The following is a 27,228-nucleotide window of genomic DNA, read 5'->3' on the forward strand; positions in this document are numbered from 1 at the left end:
ACGGCATCTTTTGAAGGATACTCCCACGTGGATGAATTTTGACCACGTCTTAATAATTAACCACCGATGCAATAAAGCAGCCTGTAATTATTAGTACCAGAATTTCGGAAAATCAAAGATTTTCGTGCTAAGAGTGTAAAAAGAAAAGAAATAAAGCAACTCTTTTTAGGAATAAATGTGATGTCAATAATGACACGAAACAAATGATCCCGGGCACGAATCTCTTCCTTCAAAGTCAAGAGAGACCTTAAAGTGTTAATGTGGTTTCCTGTTGAATAACGATCAAACACTTATTAATAAATGTTGAAAGGCTTCTTTTAATTAGGCTACTTAAGGGTGGTTTTCGCTTTGATCCAACAATTCTAATCTTGAAATAAGGTAGAAAGTGAACAAAGTACTTGTGAGACCGGTGTAGTCCGTTGAACAAGTAGGTAGGAATTAATTTTAAAGTGGCTTAGAAAATATAAAATCTCAACAAAAAAAATTAAAAACTGGATCCCAAGGGAAGAAATGTGATGGTGTTTAACAATTTCATAGGAATCACACAAAATAAAAACTTGAGATTTCATGAGGATACGTTCGTCAATTTCAGTAGTGAAAACTTGAGCAATGTAATTGTTCACCGTCAATCCAGATTTGGTATTGAATTTTGGGTTTCACTCAGCTCGTAGTGGCACGAAACTAAGATCATAAACACAGTTGTTGGGTAACCATAAACCTCAGTGGTAATTTCTGAGAGTCTCAAGGGTTACGTTGATGAGACGAATGGAATGGAGAAATGTAATGGAGATGGTGTAAGAAATTAAAGTACCTCTACTGCGAAAATAAGGACCAAGCAGAAAACTCTTATCTCATGTGAGAAAAGAGTGAGCTAGCTGACGATTAGAATAAATGTGATAGCCTAATTGGGAAGACAAGGTTTGTTTATACCAAGTCATTAAGGCTATTATTCAGAATCTTATGAGGCTTGGGACACATACAGCAGCATGCTTCTAGGGACACGTAACTAATCCAACAATTATATCCCCATAAACGAACGAACACACAAATAAAATAAAAGTTAAAAAAATATTTTTGGAGTTTTTGATATATAAAAGAAATAAAATAAAATAAATAAAAAAAACTTAGAAAGAGAGAAAAAAAACTTTTGAAAAATTTGGTAACCGAACCCGAACGTTCGGTTGGTTTCGGTTGAGAAAAATTTTGAAAAACCGAACCCGAGCGTTCGGTTGGTTTCGGTTTTGAAAAATTTTGAAAAACCGAACACGAGCGTTCGGTTTCTTTCGGTTTTGAAAAATTTTGAAAAACCGAACCCGAGCGTTCGATTGGTTTCGGTTTTGGAAAATTTTGAAAAACCGAACCCGAGCGTTCGGTTGGTTTCGGTTTTGGAAAATTTTGAAAAACCGAACCCGAACCTTCGGTAGGTTTCGGTTTTGAAAAATTTTGAAAAACCGAACCCGAACCTTCGGTAGGTTTCGGTTTTGGAAAATTTTGAAAAACCGAACCCGAACCTTTGGTAGGTTTCGGTTTTGAAAAATTTTAGAAAACCAAGGAATTTAGGCTTGCAATAAGAAAATACTTTTGACAATAAGATAAACGACTTTGTACAAGAAATTTACAACCAAGAAAACTACCTTTGAAGTGATGAGCGAGTCAGATGATTCAACCGAACCTGAACGTTTGGTCAATTTCGCTTCTTACGTTTGAGGTTGAGAGGTAGTTTGTGGTACTGACTCTGATTCCATCATACCTAGCCCTTGTAAAATTCTGTTGAATGACGCTTCAGGAAGAGCTTTGGTAAAGACGTCGGCTAGTTGATCAGTGGTTCTAACAAAATGTACTTCAACGTTTCCATCTTCCACATGATCTTTGATGAAGTGATACCTTAGTGCTATATGTTTGGTTTTGGAGTGTTGCACTGGGTTATGACAGATCCTAATTGCACTTTCAGAGTCACAATATAGTGGGATCTTCTTCATATTGAGTCCATAGTCTCGAAGTTGACTCTGGATCCAAATCACTTGAGAGGTGCAGGATGCAGTTGCTATGTATTCAGCTTCGGCAGTAGACAAAGACACGCACGTTTGTTTCTTTGATTGCCAGCTAACCAGCTTCCCGTCAAGGAATTGGCAGCCACCAGTGGTGCTTTTCCTGTCGAGTCCACATCCTCCAAGGTCTGCATCAGAATAGGCTTGAACAAAGAAGCCTGAGTTAGAGGGATACCATAGACCTAAGGAAGCGGTTCGCTTGAGATATCTTAGAATATTCTTCACTGCAAGCATGTGAGGTTCGCGTGGATTTGCCTGAAATCTAGCACAGTAACACACAGAGAACATAATGTCAGGCCTGCTAGCAGTAAGATACATCAGAGAGCCTATCATTTGACGATAGAGCATAATATCAACAGCTGGTTTGTCCAGGGATGGGGTGAGCTTGGTGCCGAATGCCATTGGGACTTTGACTTTGGAATCTCCCATCATGCCAAACTTTGCTAAGAGAGTCTTCGTGTAAGCTTCCTGATTGATAAAGATGCCTTCGGGTCCCTGTCTAATATTTAAACCAAGGAAAAAGTTAATAGGACCCATTGAACTCATTTCAAATTTAGTCTCCATCAGCTTTCTGAATTCAGCTATTAGGCTAGGATTCGTTGAGCCAAAGATGATATCATCGACATAAATTTGAACGATCATAAGGTGGTTACCTTCCTTTTTACGAAAGAAGGTTGGGTCAACCGAACCTTGTTTGAATTTGGACATCTTTAAGAATTTAGTTAGCGTTTCATACCAGGCTCTCGGAGCTTGTTTGAGTCCATACACAGCTTTATTTAGAATGTAGCAATGATTAGGATACTTTTCGTTCACAAAACCAGGAGGTTGCTCCACATACACTGTTTCTTCGAGTTCTCCATTAAGGAATGCACATTTGACGTCCATTTGGAAAACTTCAAAGTTTTTGTGGGCAGCATAGGCAAGAAATATTCTGACTGATTCAAGCCTAGCTACAGGAGCGAAAGTCTCTTCGTAATCAATCCCTTCCTCCTGACAATATCCTTTCACAACCAGACGAGCTTTGTTTCTTATGACGTTCCCTTCCTTGTCCATTTTGTTCCTAAAGACCCATTTGAGACCAACAACTGAGACTTCTGGAGGAGTTGGAATGAGGCGCCAGACTTTGTTCCTTTCAAATTCGTTCAGTTCGTCTTGCATCGCTTGAACCCAATCGGAGTGATAGAGAGCAGTGTTAACTGTCTTCGGTTCAACTTTTGATACGAATGAGTTAAACATGCAGAATTCAACTTTGGAAAATAAGGATATCTGTTTTGCCTTGAGTTGTGATCGGGTCAGAACCTTTTCAGAGACATCACCAACAACTTGAGAGACAGGATGATCTCTTGTCCATTTGGTGAGAGGTGGGTAATGAGGATCAAAGGTAGGATCTAATTCAGCATTTATCATTTCTTCTGGCTCGGACTGGCTTTCGTAGTCGTGTGACATATCAGCTTGCTCCCCCTCGATAGATGAGCTTTCAGGAATGGTTTGAGAACCTTGAGGTTCAGAGGTTTCTTGTGGTGCTGGGCTTTCAGGCGTTGATGCACTTTCGGATGGTGAAGCATTTTCGGTTGGTGAAGTGCTTTCTGGTGCAATTGGAGTCTTTGGCTCCCCCTCGACATGTGAGGTCGGCAGAGTTGAGGATGGTTGATCCTCCCCCTTGACTGAAGCATTATTTGATGGAGGTTCGTCAGAATTCGATCCTCCTTCATTCATTTTCCTGGCAGCTTCTTCGACAATTTGCTTCATATGGTCTACCTTGTTGTCTGCTGCGCCTGCTTCTGAGAGAGTGGCTTTCTCTGGTTCGTCAAATAGCTCCATAAACTTCTCGAATAGATTAGCGATCGAGACTGTGACTTGGCCAGTTTGAGGAAAGATTTCCCCTTCTGTGTCTTCTTTGGCCTGTAGCTTTTTGACATAGCTATCATCGAAGGTCACGTAATAAGTCTCTTCGATTTTCCTCGAACGCTTGTTTAATACCCTGTACGCTTTGGAAGTAAGAGAATAGCCCAGAAAGATTCCCTCGTCAGCTTTGACATCGAACTTGTTGCGGTGTTCCTTAGAATTAAAGATGAAGCACCGTGAGCCGAACACATGGAAAAATTTCACATTGGGCTTCCTGTTGTTGAGAATCTCATAAGGTGTGAGCATGAATCGCTTGTTGAGATATGACCTGTTCTGTGTAAAACAAGCAGCAGAAATAGCGTCAGCCCAAAAATAAAGAGGTAAGGAAGCGAAACTTAGCATGGTTCGGGCAGCTTCACACAAAGATCGGTTTCGTCTTTCGACAATTCTGTTTTGTTGAGGTGTGTAGGGAGCTGAGAAGTTGTGACTTATTCCCTTTTCTGCCAGGAATTCTTCAAATTCTCTATTTTTGAATTCCAGACCATTGTCGCTCCTGATGTTGCGAACGACCTTCTTCAGCTGTACTTCAATCTGCTTGATGAACACTTTCAGCTTATGAGTCGCTTCAGATTTAAGCTTTAGAAAGAACACCCATGTAAACCGCGAAAAGTCATCAACGATAACAAGAATATACTTGCTACCACCGATGCTTTCGATAGATGATGGACCACATAAATCAATATGAAGTAATTCAAGTGGTTCAACAACTTTAGTGTTTATTATAGATGGATGACTTTGACGACTCTACTTCCCCATTTCGCATGCAGCACACAAATGATCTCTGTCGAACTTGAGCAGTGGAAGACCTCGAACGTGACCTCCAGTGACAAGTTTGTTGATATCTTTAAAGTTGAGATGAGAGAGCCTTCGGTGCCACAACCAGCTTTCGTCAGATTGTGCTTTTGATAACAGGCATATAGCTGGGTTTCCTTTGATGGGTTTGAGGTTTAGAGGAAACATTTCACCCTTACGTTCCGATTTGAGAATAACATTCTTCGTCTTCTTCTTAATAATTTCAGAACCCTCATCGTCGAATGAGACTTTGAGACCAGTACCTCCAACAAGCTGAGATACACTGATGAGGTTGTGTTGTAATCCTTCCACGTATGCAACCTTTCTTATCGTGAAATCACCGTTAGTAATCATTCCGTATCCCTTTATGGTGCCGAAGGAGTTGTTTCCAAACTTGACGTTTCCATCATTTGAAAGAGACCTGTATTCCCTTAGCTCTTCTTTCCTCCCTTTCATGTGACGCGAGCAGCCACTATCGATGTACCATTCTTCGTCAAACTGCTCGTCACTGATAACCCGCAAAATTTAAGCAGATTTAGGAACCCAGAGTTTCTTGGGTCCACGTGAGCCTTTCACAGGTACAGGAATAGTAAGAGAGATGTCAACAAGATATGTTCGTTTTATTAGTATTGTTTCATCTTTCTTTTTGATGGTAAAAATTTTGATTTCATTAGGATTAGGTGCGTTCGGTTTAGACTCTGGTTTGGATGCTGAAACCTTCTGTTTACCTTTTTGTTCAGCTGATAATTGAGATTTTTGAGAAGGAATAGAATGGAATTTAGAGTGAGGTGGAGATGAATTGGAAGAGTTAGAAGAATTAGATGAGTGAGAATGCGAGAGTTTAGATTGAGATGACTTCTTGGTTGGAGACTCCAGGTGACCCTTTTGCTTTTGATCATTGGTGGGACTGACCTTAGAGTTTTGATCTCTTTTGATTTCAGAACCGAACCTTTGTTTTCGGTGAGTATCGTTCTCTGAACCGAACCTTTGCTTTCGGTTGGAGTCATTCTCAGAACCGAACCTTTGCTTTCGGTTGATATCCTTTTCTGAACCGAACCTCTGCTTTCGGTTGTTGTGGTTCTCATGCGTTTCAGCAGGATTTTTCTCATACTTTAGGTTCTTGTCTTGATGTGAGAAATAAGCATTCTGGGATTGCCAGAACTGTTTTCTTTCCGAGAGATTCTTCCTGTATCTCTGATTCCTTTGACATTTCTGATTTCTCATCTGCTTTGGTTGATGATGGATGTTGGCTTTTGGTTTCGGTTTTTCTTTGGCTGGTTCACTAGAGGGAGTGTCTTCTTTTGCCGAACTTCCATTTTCTTGAGGAATGTCTTTCGTACCACTGGTACTTGGCACATCAAAATTATCTGGCTTGTTCAAGGGTTCTGGCACGTATCTACCTTTACTTTTCCATGAGGTCCTTTCAGATAAGCCTACCGTTTCATTAGCATTATCAATTGGAGCTGACCAGAAGAACTTATCGCAGCCATCAGCATTGTCTTCGTTTACAATTGATGTGAGTTCAGCAGTCTGATGTTCGGTTACTCCAGTAACCTTGTACACTTGATTTGGAGTAGTCCTAACCTTTTGATATACAACGGCCTTCTCTGCTAGGATCGGGGACTTTTGTTGGGACAATCGAGCGAATTCTACTGAATTTTCTGAAATTAGATTCTTGTGGTTTTCAGGTTCGCTTTTCACAAATTCTGAGCAGTCAACCGTGTCCTCTACAGAAATTTCACTCATATTGTCATCCTCATTAAGCTCAGATGCATTTTCAACATCAATTTTGTTTTCTGAGCTCAAGTTGGAGTTTAAAGAGTCAAATTTTTGTATGGTTTCGGTTCTCAGTTTCAGTCTATCATTTTCATCCAAAAGGTTTTTGAGCATGTCCTTATGGTCCTTGGATTTAATGAAAGATTCTATTTTGTCCAGTCCATACATATAGGTCGGATTAACGTCCTCAGATGATATCACAGTTTCACAATTATATGCTTCGGCATCAATTTCATCTTCCTTAAACTCAAGGAAGGGCAAAATCATGCGATGAATCTTTTGTCCTATTTCACAATCCAAATGAAGCTGAGTAATATTAGTGTAAAGACGTTTAGCAATCAAACAAAAAACATTTTGCTGTTTTAAAAGCTTTAAATTGTCTCTTTGTAAATAAATGTTTTCATCTTTTATTTTGACTAATTCCGACTCCTTCAATTCGATCCACATGCGCCGTTCCTCACTCTTCGAAGACACCCTGCTTAATTGATCAGTTAGGTTAGAATTGGTGACTCGAGTTTGAGTTAAACTACTATCTAGATGAGAAATTCGAGAATTAACACTTTTTAGTTCTTTTTCATATGAGCATTGTGGAACTTTAAATGAGACAAAAACCGATTGTACCTTCTTGATTAATTCATCAAGGTCATTGAACTGTACGCTGAGCGGTTTGGCTGTAAAGCACATATCCTGTTGCTCCTTCGGTTCATTGCTCCCACCATCAGTGTTGTATCCCCTCATCTGAGATACGTCAGACACCATCAAGCACCTTCCTCCACTAATTTCCTCTTTTGCCACACAAGCCTTTCCATGAGAAGGCTTCCTCACTTCATCATCTTCAGAGTCGGTTGACCAAACCTCCACGCCACCGAACTCGTCATCAGCAACCGAACCCTGCACAATTAGAGCATTCATAGAAGGGTTAGCGGTAGATTTCTTCTTCCTGATCTCATCAAGCTTTTTCTGCAGCAAAGCTTCTTCATCCTTGTCCTCATCCTTTTCAGCCATCTTTTTGAGGACACAATCCTTTGCATAGTGTTTTTTTCCTCCACAGTAGTAACAGCTTACTCCAGAATCACCTTCTGCCTTCAGTTCCTTCTTAGACTCTTCAACCTTCGGTTCATCTTTAACCTTTTCTGAACTATAACTTCCCTGCCAGTTTCGGTTTTTGTTGATGGGGAATCTCTTCTTGATGAACCTCTTGGGGTTAGACACCATCATAGCATAATCCTCAGACGTGAGGTCATACTCCTCCAAGTTGAGGTCTTCATCCTCCATCACAGCTTTACTTTTTGAAAAGAGGGCCACCGAACCTAGGCTTGAGACCACATTCTTCTCCTGCAACACAATCTTCTCCTGAGATTTGAGAATGCCCACCAGTTTCGCCAAGGAATATGATTTAAATTGCTTGTGGGCTTTTACTGTGGACACAACTGCTCTCCACTCTGATCTGAGACCATTTAAGAACGTAACCTTCTGCTCAATAAGCTTCCTTTCAATGTCATGTTTGATCATCTTGCTAAGAAGATGATTGAAGCGGTCGAACGTTTGGGTCACAGTTTCTTCGGCTCCCTGCCTGAATTCTCCAAACTCAGACAAGAGTAAGGTTTGGATGGAGTGTTCAAGATCCTCGTCTGTAGAGTACAATTCACGTAGCCTATCCCAAATCTCTTTTGCCGTCGTGCATGAACTCACCAGCCTAAAAGTGTCGGACTGAAGAGCGAATCTGATCAATCTTAACGCCTTGATATTGCACTGAAATTTATCTTTTTCATCTTGCGCAATATCTTTAACATCCTTCAGGAGATCATTATACTCCTTTTGAGTTTTAATAATCCTTGAAGTTGCAGAGTGAGAAAACGGTCCATTAACAATTGCTTCCCAGATGAGGTATCCACTATCCTCAGATCCTATAACATAATCTTCAAAGTGATGCTCCCAGACTTCATAATCATGGGTGTACAGGATGGGAATCTTCGTGGTAGATCCAATGTTGTTAGAGATATTGATGGGATTCGATTGCGACTCGTCCATAATGATCGAATAACCTGTTTAATGATCAGACTTGTAATAAATCAGATTAGGGCAAAATAATAAATATCAAGATATGTCAATAATGAGATGACGGCTCAATAAATATCAACAATTGCGGAAAACCCTAATTGAAACCTTTTTCACAGAAAAGAAGTGTATCGATTACACAGCCTCCTGCTCTGATACCAATTGATAAGATTAAAGTTAAACTTAAACTTAAACTTAAAGATCGATTAGATCTTAAACAGGTAATATAAAGAACAAACAGCAAGATGACAAAAGCAGTAAACAACTCAGGAATGAATCAAACGAGTCGAATGATTATAAAACAACCCTCAGAAGAGCTCGATAAAGAACATCAACTGTAGAGGGTTAGAAGGTTTACAGGAACGATAAAGAAAGAACTTTGTAATGCTATCGTCTTCTATCAATCGTACTCTAGATCGTTAACCTAATATGCATGCAAGCATATTCTTATATAGTAAACCTAACAGCTCACGGTTGGACAGGCCCAAACCGGAGTACAAAATAATGGACTATTAAACGAGCCCAATGACGCAATTCTAAACGAATCTGCAACCCAACAATATAGATTTTTGAAAGAAAAGAAAAGAAAAATCTCTTTTATTCAACCATTTACCAAATAAATTCTAGGGTTTGACCTCATAGTAAAAGTTTTCAAACATAAAATAAAATTCTTCATTACCATTTGAGATAATCTTAAAACCAAACCAATACATCAATCCCAAAATAAAGTTTTAAATGTTTTTTCCAAAAGACACCCAACATGGGTTTTCATTTCATGACAAAATAAAATAAAATACTGAAATCAGAACCAAAAGCCAATCGCTATCCCAACAAGAAGCATCAACACCACAATCAGTAATAGCCCACCAAGCACATAATATGCTGTCATCGCATGACCTGCCTCTCGTCTAGCAGCACTAGCAGTGTCAGCAGCCTCCATAGAATGCTGAAACAAGATTTCCATCCCTGTCATCACTTCGTTCAACACCTCCTGATGCCCGGCTATTACAGCGAGGCTGTGGCGCAGATCCGCTGCCATCGAATGCATCCTCCGGGACTCCTTCGGGATCATACCTGGCTGCCTGACAGGTATCCCTATAACTTGCTGCGGTGGCGGTGCTCTTGGTCCTGCAATGCTGGGTCCTGCTCCGCTAGGTCCTGCCGTGCCAAATCCTGCTGAGCTGGTGGCTATCCTTCCTGGAATGGGAACACTCTTCCTCGCCGTCCTCCGAATGTGAAGCCCATAAAGCGGTGGCTGTGGCAACACCGATGAAGGCGATGCCTCGCGTCGTTGACTCGGGGCGTTGTCATTGCTAATCTCCACTGAGTTCCCTGTATCTTCTGTGTCCTCTGATGGGTCTTCTTCTACCAAGGCGGGGGGATTACGTCGAGGGATAACAGTGACGTAGCCGAACTCATCGGCTGAGGCGGCAGCGCGGGAAGATGACGATGTTGACATAGTGGACTGAGACATAGTTTCAATGAGATATGAAATAAATGACAATGTATGCCTATAATATGCAATGCTTACACACACCAAAATTAACCGTTTTTGAATTTTTGAAATAAAGTTTTCTCAAATATTTTTGTTGAGCATATTCCCATTATAATTAGCTCAGGCTTTGTATAAATCTTTCCTTAATTAAACATAGGTGATCAGGCTATGTTTAATCGAGGTCCAATGGTACAACTCCCGACCTAATTATACTAGTAATATGTTTGATGTAAAAAGAATTTCTTTGTAAGTTTTAGTTATAGGTTGTGTTTTCTTAAAGAAAAAACCGATGTTCTTTATAACTTTAGCTCTGATACCACTTCTGTCACACCCTGCTAAAGCGGAAACGCACGATATGACAGCGATAACGGTTTCATTGCGAAAGATAAAGATACATCACCATAGCAGTATTTAAAAGTTTACAACCCATAGCTTAAAAGAAACAAAGTACAAGTTTTTCCAAAACAACATTGTTCAAAATATAACTTCATAATAGCTTCAACATGATGCAGCATGCTCTATGATGATGAATCTGTACATCCACTTACTAATTATTTCCTGAAAAAGCATGTAAAAGGTGCGTCAACTATGAAAATAGTTGGTGAGTTTACAAGTTTATAAAATCGAGCTTGAAATAAGGCTTTTCGTAATTACAAGTGCATTGCTTTAATGATAAACAAAGTTGATTGCTATTAATGAATACAAGTTTATTGCTATAACGAGAAACGAGTTTGTAGGTTTATGAGAAAACAATGAGTATAAACCAAACCTATGACTGAAGCCCTATCGAGATCTATGCTTATCGTTCCATAGATGAATATGGTATCATGCACTCCAGCAATAGGGCGAGTGAGGAGTTGTCAATTCCTAATAGCGCTATCCATAATGACCATTGGCTCAAAGAGTTAATGGTTAGAGATAAGGGAAGGGCCTTAGTACGATAAGTTCTCATGTTCCGTGTTGCATAGACATACATAAAGAAACATAGCAATACAATCGCAATCATGTTTGATAATAATCAATTTAAATACAACATGCAAACAATAGTTTTTCTGGACATGCTTTTCCACCCCAAAACATAAAAACCGAAAATAGGGGAGTGCGTGAATACTCACAATGTTTCGTGTAGGCACAAGTGGTACTTCAGAATGCACCATCGTCTTACTACCGGGATCCTACGACATCAAACACACACTAGTGAGTTTCCATGTCGAAATCTAATGCTAATATACTAAACTCTACATATAGTGAAATGCCAATTTATGTTTTAGTATTGGATTTTATATTAATTGGTTACACTTTTTCTGAAATAATGAAATTCTACAAGTCGTGCGATTAATTACAACTTTGGAATATAAATTTTCCAAATTTTTAAGTCTTTATAACAACATAAATTCACGAAAAATAGCATTCAAAGGATAAAAATTCTCAAACTTTTTATTTAACTGTTATTACACAATACTAAGCTGGGAAAAATATAAAAATGGATTTCGAAGCTGTTTAATTATATTTTATGGTTTTTGAGCATTTATTCCAATAAAAATTGAAATAAATAGAACACAGATTCCAAAATTACCCAAATTTTTTTATTTAACTGTTATTATACATAAATAGGCTGGGAAAAATATAAAAGATATTTTTCAGTGGGTATTTCTATTTTTCCTTGTTTTATTCCTTTAAATAATCATTAATTGAAGAAATAATATTAAACAGTTAAAATAAATTACCACAATTTTTTGTAACATCATTTACAGTATAAATAACCTGGGAAAAATACCAAAAGTGGTTTTCATATTGTATAATCCGGTTTTGGGTATTTATGTGTATTTAAGTGTATTTAAGTGTAATTAACTTTAGAAATTAAGAGAAAAATGGTTTACAGTGGAGAAAACTCCTCAGAAATTTTATGTAACCTCCTACTGTACAAGATGATGTTCTGGCAACGTTTCATGAATTTTGGATAATCAAAACTATTTTTCCTATTTTTAGACCATTATAATTACCAAAAATTGGGAAAAATAGTAAGGCATGATGAAAAATGTTGAAATTATTTTTCTGAGTCACCATCACAGGTAGGGTATGATAAAATTGTTAGATACAATTTTCACGCTCTCTAAGGTGGCTTTTTGATTTATTATATCCTAACAAAAGAAAATCGGAAATCATACCAAACAGCAACAAAAGTTGATGAAACTTAGTGAGGGGTCATTATTCACCATAAGGGTCATCCATGAGTTTATTCCGGATTTATTGACCTCTGGAAGTATTTTATGTGATTTATGCCCTTGGTTTCTAGCAATAATTTTAATAAATCAAAGAAATAATAAAAGCTTTTGGTATTTTACAGATTATCACATGCATGTGAGGGCTTTCAAAAGGAAAAATTTTCAAAATTTATTCAGAAGGGAAATAGGGGTATTGAACCGAAACAAGTTAAGAAATGTTGCATGCAATGGTGCATGAGATGTAAATGTGGCTGAAGTTCATGAATTTGTGTAGCCCATTCAGTGGGGTTTTAAGACACGAAATTTCAGCCATCATTCAATGGATATGTTAAGTTTCTAAATTATTTTTCCCCAGATTTATGGTTGGGTTTAAGGCCATTTATCATGCAAGGCAAAAATGGTGATCCTGCAAGGCAAAAATGGTGATCACAGAAAAAGAGCTGTTTGCGCAACCATTTTGTAAAAATTGCCAAAAATCGGATATTTAATATTTTACAGTGAGACCAGTTGGGTTTGAAATTTAACTCGTGGAACTATCCAATACAAAAAGAATATCATGATTTGGTTAAGTAATGACCGAGTTATGGTCGTTCAAATTTGAACAAAGTAATCTGGCAGATTGCATGTTTGCTTTGAGTGCATTCTTAGGATATTTTGACAAGAACATCATGCATGCCTTTGTTAAGGTCCGATTTCTAGCACATGCATGGAGTTAATGAGCATCCAAGATGTACTAGAAATGGTTTAAATGCTTTTGATCATGCAAGAAGTCAAGAACACAAAAGAAATGAAGAAGAAGATGTAATACTCGGTTTTGAAGTCACATGAACATATGTGCATCTTTTTCACTCCTTGCATGGGTTTGATCCCGGATTTTCACCATTTCAAACACATGTATTGTGTTATGGTGAGAATCTACAAACCATAAGGTAAAAATAAGTATTTCTAGCCATGGAAAGGCATAGAATCCGAAAAGAAGAGAAAACTATGAAGAAGAGGAAGTAAAATCATGAAACTATGATAGAGGATTGTGTTGTTTACCTTGGTTTTGATCTTGAGAGAAGCAAGAACACTTCAAGGTCTCCTAAATCTCGAAATTATGGCAGAGAAAGGGAGGATTTTCGTGGTTTAGAGAGAGAGAGAGAGAGAGAGAGAGGAAGAGAGTTTGTGAGTTAGGAGGGTGGAGTGTGAGAGAGTGAAGAGAGAAGAGGAAGTGTGAGGGAATGAGCTTAATGATTGAGTTTTAGGAAGAGAGAGGGCATGGGGAGGGGAGAATGGCCGGCTCTTTCATGCATTAGGCCTCCTCTCTCCTAAATTCAAATTTTATAAAATTCCCTCCAACATTTTTATAAAAACCCTAATTTTTATATAAGTGTTTATTAAGCAATTCTTGATTTATTTAAAAATCTTGTTTTAATTGGAATCCCATTAAAATTCTTATTCAATTCGATACCTTTTTGTTAATTATAATCAAGACATAAAGGAACATTATATAGTAATAAATTCAATACATATCGATTGAAGGCAAACGGGCAACTAGCCACGCCGCTAACCCTTTTTGGATGGCAAAACCTATTCTTTTGAAAACAACATTTGTGGATCAAGGAGATATGACATTAGAATGCATGAACCATTGGACTCTGTTAAGGAGCTCCACCGCCTCTGGTGCGAGAAAACCAAATGTATCGAATGCAAAAGGAACAAACACATGTTGATTTTCTCTACATGCATTGTCGTGCTTTACCACTTTGCACGCAGCGGCTTTCAAAGCGGCATGCCCAGCTGCGAACTTCCGCTCCCCAAACCAACGAGAGGAGATACACCAGTAAGATCCACGCACGCATGCTTCCCTCCTATCCATCCAAAGACCAAAATGCCAGCCAGTCTAAGTGTGGACCTGCCATCCTGCGGGTCCGTCAAAAAGTTCACTGGCGCTTCTTTCTTCACAGATATACCAGCACGCCGACAAGAATCAAAGAGAACATCCCGAACCACATCATGTCTATACTTGAAACCAGGGAGCTCTCTACAATGAACCGCGTGTTCCCCAAAGGTATCCAAACATGCCTTGCGACAAATTGGGCATATCTCGTCAATTGGGAATATGGGAATCATGAGGCGGTAACGAAGGATAGTTCGGTACTCCACATGAGACATATGCTGGCCAAGACCATGATAATTTAATTTCTATTTCATTGATTATAATCCATAATTTGATTAATAAAATTTTGATATTAGAAAGTTTATAGCCAAATTTTATAAAGTTTCTAAGCTTTATGATTTATAAATTTGGATTTTTGGCTCTTTAGGGTTTTTGGAATATTGTTTGATATTCATCATCATAATGAAGTATAATTAGAATATTTTAATTTATTTTTAGGGTTTTATACCCTTTTTTAATTATAACAAAGCTTGAAGTTTCATTCTAATTATAGCATTGACATTTCCTATTGTAGTTAAGCAACTTACTAGAATCGTAAGTGTCAAGTATATTAGTCCTAAGTCTTAGATGGATCCTAGTTTATGCAAGATTTTGACCTAATTTATACTACTAGGCCATGGCATGTTGTGCATGAATGGTTTTTATAAAGATGCATGAGTCCGAGAATGACCTGAATTGACAGTTGTCACAAACGTCAACAACACCGAAATGGTTTTAGCTGTGAAGCAAGAGGAGGCAGCCGTTGATCCCACCACCACCGCGGGTAATTTTTTTTCTTCTCGAGAATTCTTATGCTCGCATCCTTTTCGAATCTAGTGTCAAGAAAGTTTTATTAGTCATTCATTCAAATATCATTGTAAACATAGTCCTCGTCTAATAACCGAAACATTTACCGTCAAGATAGTTACCAGTGAGAATGAGTACACTAACGACTTATCTCTAAACAGTATCCTTACCTCGAGAAATCATTCTTTCCTCATTGACCTGATGTTAGTTTCAATAAAGAGCTTTGATGTTATCTTTGGCATGTATCAGTTGAGTCCTGATCATACTGATACACTTTGTTACGAAAAAGCTATTCGTCTCAATTTTTCCCTCTGACCGGATCCTCATGATATATGGTGTCAAGCTTAGCTCAAATCTCTGCATCATTCCCTGTATCAAAGCTTGAAAACTTCTGCAGAAAGGAGTGTTAGGTTTTCCTAGTCCATGCAATCAGCGAGAAACAAGAAGTTAAAGACCTTTAGAGCATCCCCGAAAACTGTAATATTCCTGATATTTTCCCAAAGAGCTCCCGAAAATTCCTTCTGAACGTCAAGTCGAGTCTCGTATCGACTTAATCCGTGGAACTACCTTCACAGCTAAATCTCCGTACCATTTTTGCCCCGGCAGAAATGCAGGAGTTATCCAGTCGACTTAATGAGTTGACCATCAAAACCGATATACTCTTTCCCGAGTAGATGACTTCTTCGATAGAATTCAGGAGCTAGCTACTCCTCGAAGATAGACCTTAGGTCAAGACACCATCAGCTATGAGTTCACAAGAATAATGCTTCCAAGACAGTATTCAAGACTCGATAGGATCACTAAGAGTTCGTATTGGTAGCCTTCAGTCAAACCATTTTCCTTTAGTCATGTAGTGAGTGATGAAGACATACACGTGGATCCTCATAAGGTCGAAGCAATAGAGAATTGGTCGGCACCGAAGACACCCATAGAAAGCCTGTCAATTCTTGGGTTTCGCCGGCTATTATTGCAGACATATTCAGAGAATTCTTTCAGAATCACCAAACCCCTAACCAATCCGACAAAGAAAGGTGTACCCTTTATGTTGGAGTGAAAAGTGAGATACATCATTCCAAGCATTGAAGTAAGACTTATACATCACACCTAACCTATCCCTGCCAGAAGAAACAAAGTACTTCATTGTCCTTTGCAGTACGTCCAATCAGAGTTTAGATCATGTGCTTAGACAAGAAGGAAAAGTTGTCATTCACGCTTAAAGACAAAATAGAGGCACACGAAGTTGACTATACAACTCACGACTTGGAATTTGGAGCAGCAGTCCCTGCACTGAAGAATGAGAGACATGATCTCAATGGAACCAAGTACGCGAATTTCACTGACCTAAGAGACTACAGCATAGCTTCGATCAGAAAGACATGAACATGAGGTGCCCTTGGCCGAAAGGAAAGCTTGGACAGCAAGACTAAGACCATTGACAATGACCATCTAAACCCGTTTACTCGCTCAAACCTGAGAAGCCTAGTCAGAAACCCTCGGTACTGTCCCAGCAGCCTAGATACCCGAATGGAAATGGTAAATAACCAACATGGATTTCACCATCAAGTTATCCAGTTTTCCCGAGTGATTACGATACCATTTGGAAATGGTCGATCCTTCGATAAAATCCGTTCACTTCTTTCCGATCAAAGAATCATTCAAGATGGAAAGACTCACGCGAACCCACATCCAAGAAGTAGTCCGACTGCATAGTATACCTGCGTCCATTATCTTTGGTAGAGATAGCAGGTTTACCTCAAGATTTAGGCAAATTCCTTCAGAAAACTCACAGAACCAAGTTAGACATGAGTACAACTTATCATCCTCAGACAATTGGATAGAGTGAGAGAATTATTCAGGCCATAAAAGACATGCTGGGAGCATGTGTCATAAATTACTGAGCGACTTGGGATACCCCTTTACCTTTGATCGAGACCTCGTATAATAACGGTTATTCCACCAATATCCAGACTACACCATTTGGAACCCTATACAGTCAAAAGTACAGATTCCTTTGTGTTAGGTCAAGATAGGAGACACGCAACTAACCTAGAGTCGATTCCCCGGTAGTACCCACACTGGTTCTGAAATCATCCGCGAAACCTTCGAGAAGATCATCCAGACCCGAGAACAATTGAAAACTTCACGAGATCGACATAAGAGTTACGCCAATGTACAATGAAAACCTCAGGAATTCCAGGTTGGAGATCGTGTCCTGTTAATGGTCTCACCCTGGAAAGACATGGCACAATATGGAAAGCACGGAAAGTTTAACTCGTGGTACATTAGACCATTCGAGATCCTCATTAGGATCAAACCCGTAGCCTTTGAACTCCGAGTACCTTCAGAACTTAGAAACATCCATCCTGTCTGATGAAACCTTAATAATTCCTCTTGAACAAATCGAGACCATAGACCGAGAGATCAAACGTACGAAACAAAGCCACGTTCCGATAGCGAAGGTTCACTAGACTTCCAAGCGAGAACCTGAATTCACTAGGGAGCGCGAAGACTCAATACAGCAGACGCATCCACATCCTTTTCCATAACTTGTATCTTAATCTTGGAATTTCGGGACGAAATTCCCTCTAATGGGGGGATAATGTGACAACCCGAAGTTTTTCCAGTGCCGCAACCCGTTTCGTCCATAAAACTCGTTTTAATCGAATTATTCCGATTTCGTTTTTGGATTAGGTCAATTAAGTTAAGACTTTTATTTGAACTTGTAAGTATCCAAACATGTTGGAAACATGTGAAAAACGCCTCAAACTAGTAATTAGAAAAATTTTAGTTTCGACCATATTGGGTGACGTCAACTTAATCGGGTGCGACCAAAAGCCTCGGTTAACATCAGTATCGGGTAGAATTCCACCGTGTATCAAATTCAAACCATATTTAAAGTGACTTAAGACTCATTTGGAGCCTTTTCACTCCTTCTCTACCCTCTCTCCTCAACTCAAGATTTTGATCCAAAAATCATCCATTTCAAGCTTCAAAACACCAAAATAATCATCCTAGCTTCTTGTACATCATTCTTAGTCTTCAATTTCGAGTTCAATTCATGAATTAGGACCTCAAACATGTTTTTACGGCCCTAGAACACTCTTGGGCCGTGAACACATATAAATGGTGTTTTTGAGCCTCAAAACCCTTCCAAATCACCATTGGAGCTTAGATATGGCTTAAGGACTTATTGGATTGGACTTAGGACACCTTAAACTCAACATTTGGGGAGTAAACATGATTTTACTGCCCAAGAACAAGCTTGGGCCGTAAACACCATTTCATGGGGAGTAAACTCCTTTTTTGGTGTTAAAATGCAACTTACACACCTCATAAGCCCTGAAATAAAGTCTAGAAGCAACCACAAACAAGTTAGGGACCTTAAACTTGATTAAAACAACTCCATAAGGAGTTCACGGACGTAAACCCCCAAGAATAGGTTGTTGGGCCGTAAACTCCTATAAATGGGTTGTTTGATGCCCTAAACTCACCCCTTGGCTTGTAAAATTGAGTAGAATCACTTTTGATAAATCATTGACCTTCAAAACACTTAAGAATGATGTGGGTGAGAGTTTACGGTCGTAAACACTTAGTTTACTACCGTAAACTCATCAATTAGTCCATATGTTTGATTTAGTCCCTTTCAAATGCTCTAGAACCAAACCTAGCAACACCCCTCATTTGATTTAAGGCCATTTAGCACATAAGAACACCCCACCATGAGTTTACGGTTGTAAACTCATGGGGATGTGGTGTATAGGGTCGTGAACTCTTCTAAGAGTTTAATCTTGAAGAGTAAACTCCATATCCTAGCCATTCATGTCCAGAAAAGTCACTCGGATCACTCCAAACACTTATTTTGAAGTGTTTTCGCGTCTTGGAGTGTATAATCGTATCTGATTAGTGTTTTAAAGTCTAATTAGATACCTTTGGATATCATTTAACATTACATAGGAACCTCGCACGTTTTCAAGCCTTGATCCGACGTTTAGCATCCCCGTCGACACATTTCTCGTCCGGTGAGTTCATACCCCTACCCTTTTTCAATGTTTTTCACTGTTTTCACGGGGGGAATACAAGCAAAGTACAAGTAATACTTGTACTCAAAACTTATTTTATATGCGTTGTGTTTCATACTACATATGTTTTTAACACTGTTAATCATATCAGTTACCGTTTGAACTTGCAGATTTCATTATCATAGTATTTGTGAAAAATGTTATAAATTATTATACTTTATATTTTCACAAATGTTTTCCATATTATAAATAGTTAAAAACATAATGTTTGAACTTTGAACAAGAAACTTAGTATATCATTTTGTCCTCGGTAACACTCCACAGAGATACGCAAGTAGAGGATAGTCTTTTTAGATAGAACTTAAACAGGACTTTCCGCATTATTACTTGTAGATTTGTTATTCCTATAAATTGGAGACACATCCTCGAAGAACACTCCACAAAGATATGTGAGTGGAGGACCGCCTCTGTAACCAGAATCTCTTAGGTAGGGAACGTGACTTAAGTGTATAGATCTATACGATACTGACTATCTCGCACCTGGCTGCTAGCTACAGCCGAACCGAAAAGGTTCAAGGGTGACAAAAGTCATAGTAATATTGACATTCCTTTGCCATATCTAGTCTATAGTATGGTTATAGAACTCGCAATTTGGATAACAAAAATTTACATTTTTAGTAATAATGGATATAGTAAATTAATAACCATAAGAATTAGTTTACTATGATAATCAAGCTTTCAGTATACATCTTTTACATTACATTTTTGGATTGGTAAACAAACACACTTATAGGGTTAATCAGGTCTTCAGTATACATCTTTCACATTAGGAAAATAGAGGATTTTCCTAGGGTAATCACAATTCATAACCATAACAGTGTAACATAACAGAACAACTAAACTTTACTTTTAAGAAAATATGGGATTTTATTTTCTTAGGTTGTAACATTTTTAGAAACCAAAAGGAATCTTGTACATTTTCATAAAAACAAACCGCTTATGAACTCACCAGCTTTATGCTGATTTTTAAAATGCTTGTATTCTCAGGTTCTACTTAGACAGGTACCCCACGTCCTTTTGTAGAAGACGGAGCGAATGGAAGTCACGTCTTTCTTTTTTTTTTTAACTTGTGTATCCACGAAAACTTGTAACACTTTACTTTTCAACTGATGTAATGAAATCTATGTAATGTAATGTTTTGTGTTTTACTTCGCTTACTATGTACATTGGTTATGATATTCACATGAAGTCACCTCCGCCCCGAGACGTTTCCGCCTTCGGTTTCGGTGTGTGACAGGCTGACGATTAGTAGTGAGGGCGGTGATGATGTATTTTGGTTTTGGTGGGTGATGGTGGGGGTGGTGATGAGTGGTGGTGATAGGTGGTGGGTGGTGATGATAGGTGATGGTGGTGGTCGGTGATGATGGGTGATGATGGTGGGGGTGGGGTGATGGATGGTGGAGGTAGGTAGTAGTGATAGGTGGAGGGTGGTGGTTGGTGGTAATGACAGGTGGTGGTCATAATGGTGGGTAGTGGGAGGGTGGTAGTGATGGGTGGTGGAGGTGGGAGGGTGATGGTTTTGGTGGGTGGTGGGTGGTGGTGATGGATGGTGGTAGTGGGTGGTGGTGATGGGTGGTAGGTGATGATGGTGGTGGCATGTGCTGGTTTTGGTGGGTAGTGGGTGGAGGTGGTGGTGACGAATGGTGGTGACGGGTGCTGGTGGTGGGTGGTGATGGGTGGTGATAGGTGGTGATGGTGGTAGGTGGTGGTTAGTGGTGATGGGTAATCGAGGTGGGAGGGGAATGTGATGATGGGTGGTGGTTTTTGGGGGTGACGGTAGTAGGTGGTGGTGGAGGTGGGTGGTACTGATGAGTGGTGGTGGTCGGTGGTGGTGTGTGGTGATGGGTGGTGGTGGGTGTCACAGTTAGTGGTGGTGGTGTGTGGTGGTGACGGGTGGTTGTGGGTGGTAGGTAGTGGTGGCGGGTGGTGGTGGTAGGTGGTGGTGGTGATGGTAGTGGCTGGTGGTGGTTGTGGTGGGTAGTGGGTGAAGGTGGTGGTAACGAATGGTGGTGGTGGGTGGTGATAAGTGGTTGTGGATGGTTGGTAGTGGAGGGTGGTGGTGGCGAGTGGTAGTGATGGGTGATTGAGGTGGGTGGAGTGGTGGTGATGGGTGGTGGAGGTAGGCGATGATGGTGGTGGCGGGTGGTCTTTTTTGGTGGGTGATGGGTGGGGGTCGTGTTAGCGGGTGGTGATGGTGCTGGCAGGTGGTGGTTTTTGTGGGTGGTGATAGGTGGTGGTGGTGGTGGTGGCTGGTGGTGGTGATAGGTGATTGAGGTGAGTAAGGATGGTGGTGATGGGTGGTGGAGGTAAGTGGTGATGGTTTTGGTGGGGGTGGTGGTAGCGAGCGGTGGTGGAGATAGGTGGTGGTGATGAGTGGTCGCGGTCTGTAGTGATAACTGGTGGTGCATAGTGGTAGGTGTGGTGGTTGGTGGTGGTGACGGGTGGTGATGGAGGTGCCGGTGGGTGGAAGGTAGTGGTGATGGGTGGTGAGTAGAATTGGTTAGTGGGTTTTTTAATTGTTTGTAACAATTGATTGATTTTTATGAATATTATTTTGTAGTTTTAGTTAAAAAAAATTGTGGTCCAAATTTGTTTTCAAATGTTCTTGATTAAACATTCTCATATATATATATATATATATATATATATATATATATATATATATATATATATATATATATATATAGAGAGAGAGAGAGAGAGAGAGAGTTAGGTTCAAATGTTTTCACTATCTACTGTGTGCCCGTATGATTGATTCTGGACCAATCATTTTAGTTATTTTAAGAAAGTAATTAATGCATATTAAATGCTGAAGATGTAATTAATACCTATTATATCTTCAACATGTAATATGCATTAATTACTTTCTTAAAATAACTAAAATGATTGGTCCAGAATCAATCATACGGGCACACAATAGATAGTGAAAACAAAATAACCTAACCCTATATATATATATATATATATATATATATATATATATATATATATATATATATATATATATATATATATATATATATATATATATAGGAAAAGTGAAGAAACCCTTAAGGGTATATAAGCTTAGTTACCCAAACTCATCTAATAAATCGTTTTGTATCAGATATATACATTGTTATTGTCTAATATTCTTATAATTCAACTTCTAACTATATTTATTTCCAATATTTTTATAAATTTCACATTTATCTTTCTCTTACATAATTTAATTTTGAACTATAATATATATAGCCTACTACGTGTTCGGCAAAAAGATGTGATGTAAAAGAAAAATAATAGTGAAATTTTAAAAATCTTGAAAGTAAATCAAGTTAGAGATTGAAGTTTAAAAATAATATAATAAATATATCAAACAAAACAACGTATTATGGTGGGATTTGGTACCTAAGTTTATATACCCTTAAAGGTATATTCACTTTTCCATATATGTATATATATATATATATATATATATATATATATATATATATATATATATATACATATATATATATATATATATATATATATATATATAGGAGTATGATCAAATGAGAACACCTAAAAGGTTGAGAATGCGAGAACAGATCTAGACCATCTAAATATTCAAATCTAAAGCTATTATCAGACGGACCATCGATGTAAATTCTGAAAATTATTAGTATTAAAGTGTAACTTTAAATGGTGAAAAGGGTATAATAGTAATTGAATGTTTATTTAATTTCTATAACTTCTCACACACTTATATCTTTCCTTTTAATTTGTCGTCTCTCTCTCTCTCTCTCTCTCTCTCTCTCTCTCTCTCTATACCTAGGGCACGCTTCGTAGTCTCCCTCATCTATTCATCGAGGCCAAAGGGGAAGGTGAGTGAATCAGCGAGGCTTCCCTCTTATCGTCCGGCTGCGGGGAGCGAATTCCAGGCGTCGCAAGCAGCAATAGCTTCGAAGCGGGCGAGGTTTTCAGAGGTTTTACTCGATCGGGGAAGGGGAGAAGTGCCATATGTTCAACCATTGGGAAGGAGGGGTTCCGATGGGACAAAGAAATCAGCGAAGTGAGCAGCAAAAGTGGAGATAGCGAGCCCTTGGCGGTGTTTTGCTCCGGTTGGTGGAAGGTAAGTGGATGGGTTAAGAGGATGGTGTTCTTATCTTGCGATATCATCTTCTGATTACTTTCATAATCGAAAATTTAGAATCGCATTTACCTTCGACTAATTCCACCAATCCAAGTGAGTTTCCTTGCAATTCCAGTCATTTACTTAGAGTTAGTGTTTACGAAGCCCTAATACGATTTTTGGTATCTGTTAGAGTTCATTATTCATTCAATTTACGTAGAGTTTTTTTTGTTCATTTGGTGTTTGATAAAATGTCACAATGAATTCATTTTAGGATTAGGATTAGAATGATGGTCTCTTGTTTTCTTTTCCTCTCAGGAAATTTGAAGGACATTGCACTTAAAGTTCAGTTTTTTTTATAGTTTCCTGCAATCAAATTACGAACACCATTTGCTGCTATCCAACCGAATTACGAACACTAGGTTTGTTTATAGGGTCAAAAGACAAGACATATGAATTTGTTTATTGATATATTCATCAATGAATAAATAAAATTGGCTTAAGACGTTAAGCTCTTTTTTTAACTAACACCTTATTCAGTAATGAACACTAAATATCATAGACTGGCTTATTATATTTCATTATTTTTTCACTCATGTCTTATTCATTTATAAATATTGGGTTTGTATGTTGATACAGATACAATAGCTTGATCAGACAAAAATATACACATAGAAAGAATGTTATGGAAAAGGGAAGTTAGGTGACACAAAAGATTAAGGCGGTCTAAGAAAAATCATCATCACACTACCATGCCTCTATGACCCATCGGAGATCCACAATGAATCAATCTCTTTAACCGAGGAAGCCAAAGCCGATACCATATTAGAATTTCTTTGTCTCTTAATAGTGTTTTCTATTCATTTATGACTAAATGTGTATTCATTAGTGATTAAATGTGTATTTAAATGTATTCTATATTCATTAATAATTGAAGCAATTCATATTTAAATGTTTTCATTTATGGTGATGTTTCTTTAATTGTGTTTTATTCATTTATGAATATAAATTAATTCATCTATTCGTTCAAGATTATTACCGGCTTCATATATGACTACAAGTATATATTTATTCATGCATGACTACTAATATTCAAATAAAATGATTAATGTGTCAGTATTTTTGATGTGGTTGGTAAAAAAAACTTAAAGCAAAAAAAAAAACGTTTTTTTTAATTATGCTAAAAACGTTTTTTAAAATCATTTTATTGATTTTGTTAATTAAAAATAGTTTATATAAGTTCCTAATATTTGGGTAAAAAATCTATTAATCACATTATATCCCATGATTTTAGGAATTAATTAACTACTCATAAATTATCCATAATTAATTATAATGTGAAATTCCTTTTATGCCCTTATATAATGATTGGTTCACAACTGTTCTCGCGCTCTCAACCTTTTAGGTGTTCTCATTTGATCTTTTCCCTATATATATATATATATATATATATATATATATATATATATATATATATATATATATATATATATATATATACTAGTCGTGAACCCGCGCAAAGCGGCGGGCAGCGAATAGTTTTTTTTTTTAGGAATTAGGCGTATAATAGTTAGTTTCACTTTAACTATTAATTTCCTTTAGGATATGGTGACTCGGATTTTAGTATGTAAAGTGTTAATGGATTATGATATTCATTAGTCCACTATAATTGATACATGCATGAAATACAAATGGTAGCTTTGACAGAATAAGAGAAGTTGTAGGTTTTGTTTGTGTTCGACATTACAAATTGGGAACAATGAATTAAACTAATTTACCTCACATAGTCAAATATTTATAAATAAACTCGCAAGATAGATTTGAATTTTAAAATATAATTATCTGATTAAAACTAATTTTAAAATAGATTTGGATTTTATGACATAATTTACCTGATTGAAAAGACGTACAAATATATGAAATGAGATGAATAAGAGGGGGCAAAATGATGATTCAAGAGCAAATATATCATCTCAAGCATTCTTTATTATAGTTTTTTAACAATAAGGATAATATTAGGGGTTAGATGAATAAGATGGGGGAAAATTTTCATTTAACTTAAAGATTCGTATAAAAAACATTATAAGTCATACTTGTTACTTTGAGTATGACTTAGGTTTAGCTCCAAAGCCTTTTTTTCTTAATTTTTGTTCAGCACACAACACATTTCGATCCATTATAAAGATCCATTAACTTTATATTGGTTATGAGAAATCATTTATGGACCAATGGTAAAATGATCTTTTTAAATGGATGTTATGGGCATACTTTAAAATTACCTGTCCAAAAAATCAATTTTTCAATAAATTAATAAAAAAATATACCGTACACTCACATGAGATAAAAGAAAAGAATATATATTTGATAAGTTATTTTACATACACGTGTTCTTGAAATGTTTCACAAATAGCCAACAATACTTAAGGTAGATGATCTATAGTAAAAAAAATAGAGGGGGATTGCAATGCGGAGTCAGCATAGTGTTTGAAATCCACCTTTGCACCTAACGCGACGTTTAGCTTTTTTCTTTATTTTTATACTATTTGTATTCAGTTTTTGTTTGTTCATAATTTTAGCAAACTCCATCTTTGTCGAGTAATCTAAAGAATTTAACTTCATTTTCTATTTAACTAAACTTCATTTATCCCAATTACGCATAAAAAGCCATTAAGATATCTTTGAAATAGATAAATATATTTAATTGAATATAAACAAATGCTATATATCATCTTCATATCATTCATCAATTATATTAATTTATTATTTATACTATAACCAAAAATTATATAAAAAAAATACAAATTGTTGAAAAAATCCTTCAAAATTTGAAAACCACGGTTTACGGGCTACATTTCTACAAGCATGGAATTTGAATGAGTCATTCACATAATAAGCAGAAAATCAAGATATGCAAAATTGACTATGAATAAATGATAATACTTAAAACATCATAATTTAGACATTTTAAAAATCAAATTTGAATAGTATATAAATAATATTATTTTATTCACAGTTAGTTGTACTTTAGGCTTAAAGACTTGAACGTCTTAAAAAAATATTATTATTATTATATTGAATGTATTTATGGAAATAGTTAGATTTCTATATATATATATATATATATATATATATATATATATATATATATATATATATATATATATATATATATATATATATATATATATATATATAGGGAAAAGTGAATATACCCTTAAGGGTATATAAGCTTAGGTACCCAAACTCATCATAATACGTTGTTTTGTATCATATAATACATTCTAATTGTTTAATGTTCTTATAATTTAACTTCTAACTTGATTTACTTCCAAGATTTTTAAAAATTACACATTTATCTTTCTCTTACATAATTTTCATTTTCATCTACAATATATAGCCTAATAAGTGTTCGGCAAAAAGATGTGATGTAAGAGAAAGATTATACGGAAATTTCGAATATCTTGAAAGTAAATCAACTTAAGATTGAAGTTTATGAACATTATAATGAATATATCAAACAAAACGACGTATTATGGTGTGTTCGGGTACCTAAGCTTATATACCCTTAAGGGTATATTCACTTTTCCCATATATATATATATATATATATATATATATATATTATATATATATATATATATATATATACTTCTAAACTAACATCTAAATCCACCTATATTGACGAAACTTGAACCCTTAAGGGATGGCACCACCTGATACCGTTAGGCTATAGAAACCAACTCTTATTAAGTTTTTATCATTCGAATACTTAAACTAAGTAAAGCTAATGCAGATATATCCCACCTTGTAATTTGACTTGAAATATTGCACAATACAATACCTACATAAAATATGAATATGTTGGGCTGTGAAAAAAATTGATGCTGGTCACCTGCCAAAGACTATTGGGCTGCTGCGTTTTGTGGCATGTGTTGTGTCGGCAGATGTCCACTTGGGCTTGGCAGTAGGCCTTGCTGAAGCGACCCACCAGGAGGTGATTGAAACCATCCGAAAACCCAATTACCTCCA

The sequence above is a fragment of the Lactuca serriola genome, chromosome 4 (genome assembly GCF_051521515.1).
Source record: "Lactuca serriola cultivar US96UC23 chromosome 4, Lser_US96UC23_V15, whole genome shotgun sequence".
In the NCBI taxonomy this organism is placed as follows: domain Eukaryota; kingdom Viridiplantae; phylum Streptophyta; class Magnoliopsida; order Asterales; family Asteraceae; genus Lactuca; species Lactuca serriola.